The sequence below is a fragment of the Panthera onca genome, chromosome F2 (assembly GCF_046562875.1).
Source record: "Panthera onca isolate mPanOnc1 chromosome F2, mPanOnc1 haplotype 2, whole genome shotgun sequence".
Lineage (NCBI taxonomy): Eukaryota > Metazoa > Chordata > Mammalia > Carnivora > Felidae > Panthera > Panthera onca.
The window spans coordinates 43,607,266-43,621,223 of NC_138356.1; the positions used below are offsets into that span (position 1 = coordinate 43,607,266).

The 13,958-nt window shown below is 34.9% G+C and overlaps 1 protein-coding gene and 1 pseudogene across 7 annotated transcripts in view; both read left to right on the forward strand.

Annotated features, from left to right (window-relative positions):
* Positions 1-13,958, forward strand: part of CPQ (carboxypeptidase Q) — a 548,491-nt gene that overhangs the window by 197,540 nt on the left and 336,993 nt on the right. The window lies entirely within an intron of this gene.
* On the forward strand, positions 6,289-6,435 carry LOC132664894 (U2 spliceosomal RNA; annotated as a pseudogene).

The following is a 13,958-nucleotide window of genomic DNA, read 5'->3' on the forward strand; positions in this document are numbered from 1 at the left end:
TTTGTCATTTTCTCTATATTGTCAAAAATTTCATATTGTTTTATAGATTTCATAATTAACATTTTAATGGCTACAAATACTCCACTGAAATTGAAGAACATAATTTATTCCACAATTTCCTTATTGAGCTTTTAGGCTGCTCCTATTTTTAAAAAGAGTTACTATTAGAATAAATCATTTTAAACAAATATGCTAGACCACATACATCTAATCAACATTACTGTGTAAGTACCTTCTAAGTCTAAACACATTTTCTAACACAGGTGTCATTGATGTAAACATCTCTGATACTTCTTTTTTGAGATTGTCTTTAAAGCCAATTGATAAAGCTACACATTTAACAGTCATTTCCCAGCCAACTAGTTTTCAACAAAGCAGGAAAGAGTATCCAGTGGAAAAAAGACAGTCTCTTCAGCAAACGGTGCTGGGAAAACTGGGCAGTGACATGAAGAAGAATGAAACTAGACCACTTTCTTACACCATACACAAAAATAAATTCAAAATGGATGAAAGACCTAAATATGAAACAGGAAACCATCAAAATCCTAGAGGAGAAAACAGGCAGTAACCTCTTTGACCTTGGCCACAGCAATTTCTTACTAGACATGTCTCCCAAGGCAAGGGAAATAAAAGCAAAAATGAACTCTTGGGACCTCGTCAAGAAAAAAAGCTTCTATACAGTGAAGGAAACAATCAACAAAACTAAAAAGCAACCAACGGAATGAGAGAAGATATTTGCAAATAACATATCTAATAACGGGTTATTATCCAAAGTCTATAAAGAGGTTATCAAACTCACCACCCCCCAAATAATAATAATCCAGTGAAGAAATGTGCAGAAGACATGAATAGATACTTTACTAAAGAAGACACCCAGATGGCTAACAGACACATGAAAAGATGGTAACATTACTCATCATCAGAGAAATACAAATCAAAACCAAAATGAGATACCACCTCACACCTGTCAGAATGGCTAAAATTAACAACTCAGGAAACAACAGATGTTGGTGAGGATGCAAAGAAATGGGAACCCTTTTGCCCTGTTGGTGGGAATGGAAACTGGTGCAACTGCTCTGGAGAACAATATAGAGGTTCCTCAAAAAATTATAAATAGAATTACCCTATGACCCAGCAATTGCACAACTAGGTATTTACTCAAAGGATACTAGTGTGATGTTTCAAAAGGCCACATGCACCCCAGTGTTCATAGTAGTGCTATCAACAATAGCCAAATTATGGAAAGAGCCCAAATGTGAATTGATAAAGAAGATGTGGTATTTATATACAATGGAATATTACTCGGTGATCAAAATGAATGAAATCTTGCCATTTGCAACAATATGTATGGAATTAGGGTGTATTATGCTAAGTGAAATAAGTAAGTCAGAGAGACAAATATCATACGATTTCACTCCTATGTGGAATCTAAGAAACAAAGCAGCCAGACATAGGAGAAAGGAAGGAAAACCAAGATAAAAACAGAGGGAGGCAAACCATAAGAGACTCTTAAATACAGACAATAAACTGAGGGTTGCTGGAAGGGAGGTAGGGAGGTGGGTCAAGGGATGGGCTAAATGGGTGATGGGCGTAAGGAGGGCACTTGTTGGGATGAGCACTGGCTGTTGTATGTAAGTGATGAATCACTGGGTTCTACCCCTGAAACCAATACTACACTGTATGTTTACTTACATATTTATTTAACTTGAATTTAAATAAATAAATTTTTAAAAAGTTATTTTAGTCTTTTATATCTTGGTTTTGGATTCTACATCATTTGTTCTTTTGTTCATATTTTGGCTGTCTCCAAAAATCAATTCTAATTTTAAAGTACCTAATTTTACCTCCATTTTGACCATTTGGAAGGCTGCCAAAATGTTCTGAAGGCAATTTTAGAGGGAAAAGTTCCAAAAATATTTAGAGCAATGGGCAATTACTGCAATAACTGTGCAGCCTCCTGCAGTGATAGCTTTGGAGAGCTAACACTCCTTTTGTTATGTGGATTTGGGTAGGTCTGTTACTATATTCATTAAGTCCATAACTCTGTAGTCAACTCTTCATGAGAAGACTATCATCCCAAATAATCTCGCTTCCTTGAGAGCAGGGGTGATTCTTTCACAGAACCTGTATTCATGCCTTACAGATAGTACATACCTGTTATATATTTGTCATAGGTCTTTAGCAATGAATAATCTGTCTAGAATACACTTTTTCCATTGGCAAGCACCTACTTTTGAATAAACTCTTCTGGTGAAGGCTTGAACTCTCTAACACTGGGACCAACAACATCTGCATCACCTGGGAATTTGTTAGAAATGCATATTACTTGGCCCCACTCTGCAACTCCTGAATCAGAAATTCTGGATGTTAGATACAATGATCTGTGCTTTATCAAAACCTCCATGTGATTCTGATACATAATACATGATCAAGAAATAGTAAAGTTTGGAAAAAACTAGAAATAAAGTTCCTGGAGATAATAGTATGATGGGAGAAAGTTGATGCCAGAGGCCATAGGTTATAAAACTCAATGTGTTCGGAGTACATATTCTGGACTAAAAATTGTGCTATAACACTGGGTACGTAAAAGCAAAAGAAAAAGATAATGTCTTTGTTTTCATAGAGTTGGTGGTCTAGGATAGGTAAAGGATGAGTAATAGATTAAAATATATAAATAGATACAATGCTCTGTAATACTTTAGTATAGAAGCATATGTAAATATGGGTGGTGATGATCATAAGTACCATTTATAAGCCACAAGTTATCTGTCAGGCACAGTGCAGTGCTTTCCATCACAATATATCATTTTTTCAGTCTGGCCATTAGAAGGAATATAAAGATTAAGAGGTTCTATGTGGCTTGAATAGGTTCCCTTGAATCTGGAAAGAAAATCTTAGTCTCAACATTCACTCTTCCTTGCCCAGAGCACTTGAGCCATTCATGAACCCTGCGTTTGTCAGTTCCCTTCAGGAATGGGTATATGGGCACCTATCTCAGAATTGATTTGCAGATTAAATAAGGTAATGTATGAAGTTGCTTAGCTCAGTATGTCCTAAATATTCAATAGATAGTAATGTCTTTATTTCTGTTGACAGTAATCATCAACATTACCACTACCAATATCATCAAAATCGTTATTATTTTTATTAGAGTGGTAAGTGACAACATAATATAGATTCTCTATGAGTTAAGAAGACAGACTGCCAGAGTTCAATTCTGGCTTTGTCAGCCTCTAGCCATGAGACCATGGCTTATCCTCTCTGTACTTCAATTTCCTTAACTCTAAGGTGGGGGCCTTGAGTGCTTACTTCATAGGGTTGTAGTGACTGGTAAATGAATTAATGCATGTCAAACACCCAGAACATGACCAGCCCTGTAGTGTATGCTCAGTAAGTGCTGGCTGGTATTATCATTAATTTGGAGCGGGGGGGGGGGGGGGGGGAGGTGGGGAATGTGCCACGGACTTCTCTGTCAGAGAGTTTAACTTCTCTCTATGGTATGTTGTGATTTTGATGGAAAGGTTTATGTTTTAGGGGCCCTTGGAATAAAAATATCACTATTCCTTAATTCTGTAGGCATTGAGGTTCCACTACTTAAGTAAAAGCCTTTTTGTGGTGCCTAAAAATAAGGGGGGGGGGGAATAATACAAAAATAAAGCTTAAAAAAGGCCAAGGGGAAGAAAATTTTAAATCAAAGGGCAGGACATCCATTTTTACTTTATGGAAATGTATTATTTAAGCAAATTTACTGATAATGATGCACAGATGCTGTTTGTAGACACGATTTTCTTCCTTTGAAGTAACTGAGTGCTGATTTCCTATCTGTGCCAGCAGTGTTTTCTGAATTAATTCTGTGCCCCTCTATATCATTGTGGGAAAGAGAGCTTATACAACTTTTCTGAAGATTAGAAGACTAAAAGGTACCTATTGCCTCAGAGGCTGAGAAGATGTACGCAAATGTGAATAAACAGTTAAAACACTACCAGGTGCACAGGAAGAGTCCTTGAACACAAACACGATTGACATCAAGAAAATATTAGCTTTGTAATTCTGCCTGGATGGCACATTGATGGACCAGCACTGCAGAAGGATTCAGCTGCAAGCATTTCATGTAATTGATGGTGGAAGAAAAGAAAATTTCAACAGATATTTTGCTGTTAATTTGCCACAGGTGCTCAAATGCCTGTGACCTAGTATGTCAAGGATTCAAAATGCTACTGTGATAGCTTCAGGCTTTGCTTCCAGGTTATTTTACAGACTGTGGCATACATTTTTAAGAATTTAATTCTGTTTATTGGAAATGTTGCAGTTCACGATTACAATCTAACAGGATGAGTGTAGTTTCTCAGTCAAGTGGATATTAACTTAATTTATATCACTCAGATTCATGTTCAATTTTTTTATCATGTGCATTCTGTCTTCAGTTCTTTTATTTTAACTTAACATTATTTCATCTACATGTTTCCAGATACTGATTTTGGCCATTTACTTTCCATACCAGTCTTTCATATTCTTGCTACCTCTAATGGATTGTTTCTAGATTTTCACATTTATACACAGAGATGCAGGGAACATCTTAATATAAAATTTTTTTCTTATTTTATAATACTGCCAATGAGTTTGTTCTCCAAAGCAGAAGAAACAAAGTAAGAATTTTTATAGTTCTTGCTACATATTGGGAGATCACATTCTAGAAATATTAAACTAACAGTACCATCAGCATGGAATATGGTATGTATCTTTTGTGACTGCCTTATTTCACTTAGCATAATGCCCTCAATGTTTCATGTTGTAGCATATGTCAGAATTTCCTTCCTTTTTTTTTTTAATTTTTTTCTAACGTTTATTTATCTTTGAGACAGAGACAGAGCATGAACAGGGGAGGGGCAGAGAGAGAGGGAGACACAGAATCTGAAACAGGCTCCAGGCTCTGAGCTGTCAGCACAGAGCCCGATGTGGGGCTCGAACTCACGGACCGTGAGATCATGACCTGAGCCGAAGTCGGACGCTTAACCAACCAAGCCACCCAGGCGCCCCAAGAATTTCCTTCCTTTTTTAAGGCTGAATAATATTCCATTGCATGTATATACCACATTTTTTTATCCATTTGTCTATTGATGAACACTGGGGTAACTTCCACATTTCAGCTATTGTGAATAATGCTGTTATGAACATGGGTGTACAAATACATCCTTGAGACCATGCTTTTAATTATTTTGGGTATAAGTCCAGAAGTGGAATTGCCAGATCATATGGTTATTCTTTATTTTTTAAGGAACCACCATACTATTTTCCTAAGTGTGTCCATTTTACATTCTCCATTATAGCACACTAGGGCTCTAATTTTTCTACCTTCTCACCAACACTTGTTATTTTCTGTTTTCCTAATAGGTGTGAGGTGGTATCTCATTAGTTTTGATTTGCATTTCCCTAATGATTAGTGATGTTGAGCATCTTCTCATGGGCTTATTGACCACTTGTATATTTTCTTTGTTGAAATATCTATTGAAGTCTTTTCCACTGTTGAATTGGGTTGTCTGGTTTCTGTCATTCAGTTTTGGGAGTTCTGTATTTATTCTGAATGTTAATTCCTTATCAGGGCTATGATTTGCAAGCATTTTCTCCCATTGTGTATATTGCCTTTTTACCTGTTGATATTGCCTTTTGATGCACAAAATTTTCTAATATTCATGAAATCTAATTTGTCTATTTTGTTGCCTTTACCTTTGATGTCATTTCCAAGAAATCAACGCCAAATCTAATGTCATGAAGATTTTGCCCTATATTTTTCTTCTAGGAGTTTTATAGTTCTAGATCTTTTATTTAAATCTTTGATCCATTTTGAGTTAATTTTTCTGTATGATGTTAAATAAGAGTCCTACTTCATTCTTTTGCATGTGGATATCCAGTTTTCCCAGCACCATTTGTTGAAAAGTCTGCCCCATTGAAAGGTCTTTGCACCTGTCAAAACCCCATATATTTGAGGGTTTGTTTCTGGGCTCTCTATTCTATACCATTGGTCTATATGTCTGTGTTTATGCAAGTATAACACTATTTTGCTTGTGGTAGCTTTGTAGTAAGTTTTGGAATTAGGAAGTGTGAGTCTTCCAGATTTGTTCTTCTCTTTCAAGATTACTTTGGCTATTAAGGATCTATTGAGGTGCCATATAGATTTCAGGATGGGTTTTTCTATTTCTGCAAAGCACATATTTGGTATTTTGATAAGGATTGCATTGAAGCTGTTGAGTGCTTTGGGGAGTATTGACATCTTAACAGTATAAGTCTTCTATCGCTTCTCGGCCTTTTGGCTAAGATCAAGTGTAGTAACAATATAAGTCTTCTAATCCATGAAGATGTATTTGTTTTTGTTTATTTGTATTTTCTTTAATTGCTTTCAGCAGTGTTTTGTAGTTTTCATTGTATAAGTCATTCACCTTCTTGGTTAAGTTAATTCCTAAGTATTTTAGTCTTTTGATATTATTGTAAATGGAATTGTTTTTGTAATTTCCTTTTCAGACTGTTTGTTGTTCATGTATAGAAATGCATCTGATTTTTATGTGTTGGCTTTGTATCTTGTTACTTTGGTGAAATCACTTATTAGTCCTAACAGGTTTTTGTGTGGAATCTTTACTGTTTTCTACATATAGATCACATCATCTGTGAACACATGTAATTTTATTTTTCCTTTTCTAATTTAGATGCCTTCTTTTTCTTGCATGATTTCTCTGACAAGAACTTTCAGTACTGTGTTGAATAGAATTTGCAAAAGTTAGCATCCTTGCCTTGTTCCTGATTTTAGAGGAAAATCTTTCAGTTTTTCACCATTGAGTATAAAGTCCATCATGTCCAGGGCTTTTCCTTGTTAGGAGATTTTTAATTACTGATTCAGTTTCCTTACTAGTTAAAGATGTATTCAGATTTTCTATTTTTTTATGATTTAGAGTTGATAGGTTTCATGTTCCTAGAAATTTGGCCATTTCATTTAGGTTTTCCAGTTTGTTAGCATATAATTTTTCATATACTCTCTTATATCCTTTATTTCTGTGGAATCAGTAAGAAATGTCCCCAGTTTTATTGCTGACTTGAGTAATGTGACTGTTCTCTCTCTATTTTTTAGTCCATCTAGCTAAAGGTTTTTCAATTTTGTTGATCTTTTCCAAGGACCACTTTTGGCTTCATTGATTTTCTCTGCTGCTTTTCTATTCTCTGTTTCATTTATCTCTGCTCTAATCTTTGTTTCCTTTCTTTCACTAGCTTTGAGTTTAGTTTGTTCTTCTTTTTCTATTTCTAGTTACTTAAGTTGTAAAGTTTGATTGATTTGAGATCTTTCCTGTTTTTTAATGTAAGCATTTATTGCTATAAACTTCTCTTAGCAGTGCTTTGCTGCATTCTGTATGTTTTGGTATGTTGTGGTTTTGTTTTCATTCGTTTCTAAATATTTTATAATTTCCCTCATGATTTCTTCTTTGATCCATTGGCTGGTTAGGAGTGTGCAGTTTAATTTCCACAAATTTGTGACTTTTCATTTACCTTCTTTATCTAACTTCATTCTGTTGTGACCAGGGAAGATACTTTGCATGAAACATATCTTTTTATTGATCTATTTTATTATTATTTTAAAGTTTATTTATTTATTTTGAGACAGACAGAGAGAGCACAAGCAGAGGAGGGGCAGAGAGGGGGGCTGGACACAGGATCCAAAGCGGGGTCTGTGCTGACAGCAGAGCGCCTGATGCCGGGCTGGAACTCAGCTGAAACCAAGAGTCAGACACTTAACTGCGCCACCCAGGTGCCCCAATACATATCTTTTTAAATCTGTAGAGACACAGTTTGTGGCCTAAGGTGGTCTATCCTGGAAACTATTCCATGTCCTTGAGAAGACTGTGTTTGCTGTTGTTGGATAGAGTGGTCTGTGAGATCTAGTGGGTTTATTGTGTTAAGTCCTCTGTTTCCTTACTTATTTTCTGTCTGGCTGTTCTGTGAAAAAGAGGTATATACGAAATGACTTCTAAAGGCTGAAGGAGACATAAAAGTGAAGAAAAAAATAAAGAAGTCCAGCTTGATTAGAAATGGTTTATTAAGGGGACTCGTGGACAGAAGTGTGTTTTAGGTGGGTACAAGGCGACCGGATCTCTGTAACTCCATCTCCCTTAGGACCTGCTTTTATAGCCCTAGAGTCTGAGAGTACATGCTGAGGGACTATCCAAGAGAAGAATGTTTAAGAACAGGTATGTGCCACAGGTTTCTCTATCCACTATTGAGAATTGAATATTGAAGTGTCAAATTGTTGTTCTAGAACAATCTATTTCTACATTCAATTCTGTCAGTTTTGGTTCATATATATTGATGGTCTATCATTAGGTACATAAATGTTTATAATTGTGAATATCTTCTTGCTGTATTGACACTTTTATTAATATATATAATGTTCTTCTTTGTCTCTTATAAACTTTTTGATTTAAAGTCCATTTTGTCTGGTATCAGTATAGCCACCCCTATTGTTTTTTAGTTAATATTTGCATGGAATATCTTTTTTCATCCTTTCATTTTCAAAATATTTCTGCCTTTAGCTGTAAAGTGAGTCTCTTTTAGATTGCATATAGTTGGATCATTAAAAAATCCATTTGCCAATCTCTGTCTTTTGATTAGAGATTTTAATCTATTTACATTTAAAGTAATTATTGCTAAGCAGGGTCTTATTTCTTTCATTTTGCTATTTGCTCCCTTTATGCCTTTCAGCTCTTTTTTTGTCCCTCATTTTCTGCATTACTGTCTTTTTTTTGTGTTTAGCTGATTTTTTGTAGTGGAATATTTACATTTCTTTTTCATTTGCTTTTGTTTATATTCTAGAGCTATTTCTTTGTGGTTACCATGGGGATTACATTGAATATCCTAAAGTTATAGTACTCTAATTTGAATTTATGCCAGCTTAACTTCAATAACATCTAAAAACTCTGCTCCTTTTCAGCTCTACCCCCATGCTTTTTGGTCATTGATATCACAAAATTACATCTTAATATGTTATGTGTCCCAAAACATAAACTAATGATTATTTTAAATGTATTGGTCTCTTAAATCATTTAGGAAACACAAAAATGAAGCTACAAACCGTTGTTACAATTAAAAATAGCTTTTATAATTGCCCATTTATTTCTCTTTATTGAGATCTTTATTTCTTTATATGGCTTCAAGTTACTGTCCAGTGTCCTTTCATCCTCTAGGACTCCCTTGAGCATTTCTTACAGGGCAGGTTTACTTCACTATCTTCCCAGAATCCTTTATAATGGCTTCTTCCAGTAACTTAATTTTGGATTTATTTATTTGATTTGAAGCTGTATATTTTTGAAAAGAAAGGTTTAATATTAATATTTATAATTTTTAAATATGCAGTGCACCATTTATTTTGGTCTTGCAAATGTTGGGAATATATTTGGACACAAATAAAAAGAAATTTGACTCATTGTGGCTGTTTTAGTCAGTCTTCTTTAAGAAAAAGAGAACCAATAGGATACACACACACACACACACACACACACACACACACACACACATAGTTTTATTATGAGGAATTGGCTTACATGATTATGTAGGCTGTGAAGTCACAAGATCCATAGCCAGCAAGCTGGCTAAATCAGTTAAGCTATATTCACAAAGTTATACAATCATCTATCACTATCCAATTTTAGAATATTGTCATCATCCCAAAAGGAAACCCCATACCTACTAGCATTCACTGCCCATTTTCCTCTCTCCTGACCAGCTCTAGGCAACCTAAATTTTACTTTTTACCTCTACCAATTTACCTATTCTAGACACTTCATATAAGTAGAATTTTACAGTATGTGGTCTTTTTTTACTTCTTTCACTTAAGATAATGTTTTCAAGTTTCATCCATGTTGTATCATGTATAAAACATAATTTTTTATTACTGAATAAGATTCCATTGTGTGGACATACAATTTGTTTGTCCGTTCATGAGCTAATGGACATAAAGTTGTTTTTTACCTTTGACTATTATTAATAATGCTGCTATGAACGTTTGTGTGCAAGTCTTTGTGTGAACATATATTATAAATTCTCTTGAATATAGACCTAGTAGTACATGTTTCACTTTTTAAGGGACTGCCAAATTGTTTTTCAAAGTGGCTATACCATTTTACATTCCCATCAGCAATGTACAAGCATTCAAATTTTTCTACATCCTTGCCAATACTTGTTTTTATCTTTTTGATCATAGCCATCCTAGTGGGTATGAAGTGACATTTCATAGTGGTTTTTTTCATAGTGGTTCTAATTTGCATTTTCCTGCTGTCTAATGATATTAAGCATCTTGTTACATGCTTATAATCTGTTTGTATACTTTACTTGAAGAATGTCTATTCATATTCTACCCATTTTTTAATTGGATAGCCATTTTATTTTTGAGATCTTAAGAGGTCTTTAGATATTTTAGATACAAGTGCCTTATCAGGTATATGATTTGCGAAGTTTTTCTCCCATTCTTTATGTTGTCTTTTCTCTTTTTGCTGGTGTCTTTTGAAATCCAGAAGTTTACAATTCTGATAATTCAATTTATCTATTTTTTTCTTTTGTTGCTTGTGATTTGGGTATTGTATCTAAGAAACAATTACTTACCCAAGGTCATGAAGTTTTATAGTTTTAGCTCCTACATTTAGGTCTGTGATTAATTTTTTAATTAATTTTTGTATATGTTATGATATGTGAATACAACTTTATTCTCTTACATGTGGTTATTTGGTTGGCCCCAGCACTGTTTCTCTGAAAATATTTTTCTATATCCACTGAATTGTCTTGGCACCTTTGTTGAAAATGAATTGATCATTCTTTTAAAGGTTTATTTTTGGACTTTAAATTCTATTCTATTGATCTACCTATCCTTATACCAGTACCACACTCTCTTGCTACTATAGTTGTTTTGTTTTTTTTTTTTTTTAATCATGAAGGAGTGTTAGATTTTGTCAAATGCTTTTTCAGCATCTGTTGGGGTGATCATGTGGTTGTTGTCCTTTTATATTATGTGATAAATTACATTCGTTGATTTTTGGATGTTAATCCAACCTTGCATTTCTGTGATAAATCTCTCTTGGCCATGATGTATAATCCTTTTCATTTGTTGCTGGTGTCAGTTTGTTTGCATTTTGTTGGATAGTTTTGGGTGTTTTTTTTTTTTTTTTGCATTTATATTTATAAAAGATGTTGGTCTGTAGTTTTCTTTTCTTCTGATACCTTTATCTGGTTTTGATATCAGTAATAGTGACCTTGTAGAACAAGTTGAAAAATGTTCCCTTATCTTATAGTTTTTGGAATAGTTTATAAAGAATTGGTATTAATTTTTAAATGTAATTGTTTTGAGTTTTTATGGCTTCCTTTATAGTATACCCTTTGCTATTGTTAAATTGCAAGCAGGGTTATAAATGGAGACAGAAAGGTATTGTTTAATGCTGATCATTTCCCTATAGAACAGTTGATGGCAAAGGTACAGTACTCCAAATAAAAGTGTTGAGTCTTTATTCTGCCTACTTCTGCTATACTACAGTGCTGGATACTGCACCACTGGGGGACGTTCTTAATTGCAGAAACAAATTATAAAGCTTTTATATTTTGAATTCAGAACCATAGTTGGAAGATGGCTTTCAGTGCTATTTTCTTCAGTGGAGTCATGTTAGGTACGTGCCTAACTTACTGTCCCCACTTTAAGAACTCCTACCTGTAGCTTACTGGTACAAATTTGTTTAGAAATATAATTTAAACAAAAATGAGCAAGGATGAGAGAGAGAGAGAGAGAGAGAGAGAGAGAGAAGCGGGGGGGGGGGGGACCAAGAAATAGACTCTTAACTCTAGAGAACAAACTTTGGTTTGATGGTTACTGGAAGAGGTAGGTGGAGGGAGGGATTAAATAGGTGATGGGGATTAAGGAAAGTACTTGTTGTGATGAGCACTGGGTGTTGTATGGAAGTGTTGAATCACTGTATTATATACCTAAAACCAATATTACACTGTATGTTAACTAACTGGAATTTAAATAAAAACTTTAAAAAAAAGACTGTTGTGAAGTATTATACTTCTTAAATAAGAAAGTCTGAGAACAGGAAAGTTTGTTGAATCCCAGACATCATGTAAGGTAATCCAAACAATAAATATTTAGATTGTCTTCCTATGTGTTTCCAAGTACCTTTGGTCATTAGTCACTGTCAACTCAATGGGAAAAATTAACACTGAAGAAATAATAATAGCTAATGTTTACTAAATAATTACGATGTGCCAAACACTGTTTTAAGTTCTTTACATATACTATATCTTTTGTCTTCATAGCAATCTTATGGAGTCAATACTAATATTATTCTCCACTTTACAGATGTGAAAACTCAGAAACAGAGAGGTCATCTAAGTTGCTTCATGTCGTGTGGGTAGAAAATGGTAGAACCAGGATTTTACCTAGGTTATGTGACCCCAAAGGCCACCTTGAACCAGGAGTTAGGGTAGATTAGGCATATTCCAGAGCAGGGATTCAATTCAGGATTTCTGTATTACAATTTTTGAGTTTATAAGTCCTTTGTCCCTCTCTTGATGAAGACTAACATTTTCAGTCAACATTTAAGAAATGTTCATAAAGGAAGTGCTAAGATGGTTCTAAGGATTTGAAATTAAACAGTCTCTCTCTACAGGGATGATGTAATAGACAAGTTAACAAAATAAATATTTAGCATTTATTGAGTGCTGTGTTTCATGCATGGCAAGTTGACTCACTTGTATAAATTCACTGAATCTGCAAAATAACTCTATGAATTAAGGATGTATTATTATTATCACTTTTATTTATAGATGAAGCCACTGAAACAAATATATATAACTTGCTCAAGGTCAATTAGCAATAAGTGCCATAGCCCAGGTTTGAACCTGGATGGTCTTGCTCCAAAATCTCTGTTCTTAATCATTTTGCTATGCATTTTCTCTAAGGAAGTAAATGGTCATCTGACATTGTCACAACAATGCAGTCACACCAAGAAAGCAGCGATAAGACTGGAACATTGTGCTTATGCATGTGGAGGTTGGAATCACTTCTGTAGGAGAGAAATGTGTTGTGGCTAAGAGGAGGAGAAAGGCTTTTTCTGCAAATCTGAGACAACCTGAGACAAACATGGAAATAAGGAAAGAAAAATTACTTTTAAAAGGGAGGCCGTTAGCTTGTGCTTTACCAGACGATGGGAATGCACTGATAGGGTGTGGTGCACACTTTGGAGCTGTGCCTGCTTGGTCCTGAGGGAGCTGTGGTTTGGGAGGGTTTAGAGTTGTGCCTCACGAGCGGAAAGGGTCAGTTTGAAAGAACAATTTTAGAAAGTGAGTTTGATAAACTCAATTAGCATGTATAGAGGTTGAACCAACAATAGATGAATAGAAACATCAATTACAAGTGTTTTTAGTAATCTAAGAAGCACCTGGAAATTAGGAAAAACTTGACCATAGGGGCAATATTTCTTTCTTAGTGCCAAAATTGTAATAGTTGTCTCTTTCTTGTGGCAGTAACATCAGGGAGCAGGGTTTATTCGGCACTTTTCTTCATGGACACACAAGCATGTCCCATTGTCCTAGTTTTCTTGCAAGGTGCCCTACTGTCTCTGTGTGTATGAGTGAGAAGAAAACGTGCCCAGAGCCGTCAGTGACCAGAAAGCTGGATGTGTGTGGGCAGTTTTCCTCCAGATGTGTGGGTCCTCTGGTCTGCAGCCTTGAGGGACTTGAGAGCTTTCTTGGTCTCCTTGAACACTTGCATTCACTCACCTCTTGGTCATGAAGGCACTGTTAATGTTCTTTTGAATTTGAGGAAACTTGCAACTTTAAAGGATCATCACATTATCAAAATAAATGTCATGTAATGTTTTCAATGAGATGATTGTAAAGTTGAGGTTTCTAAGTTATTTTTTACCAAAAGGAAAAATTAT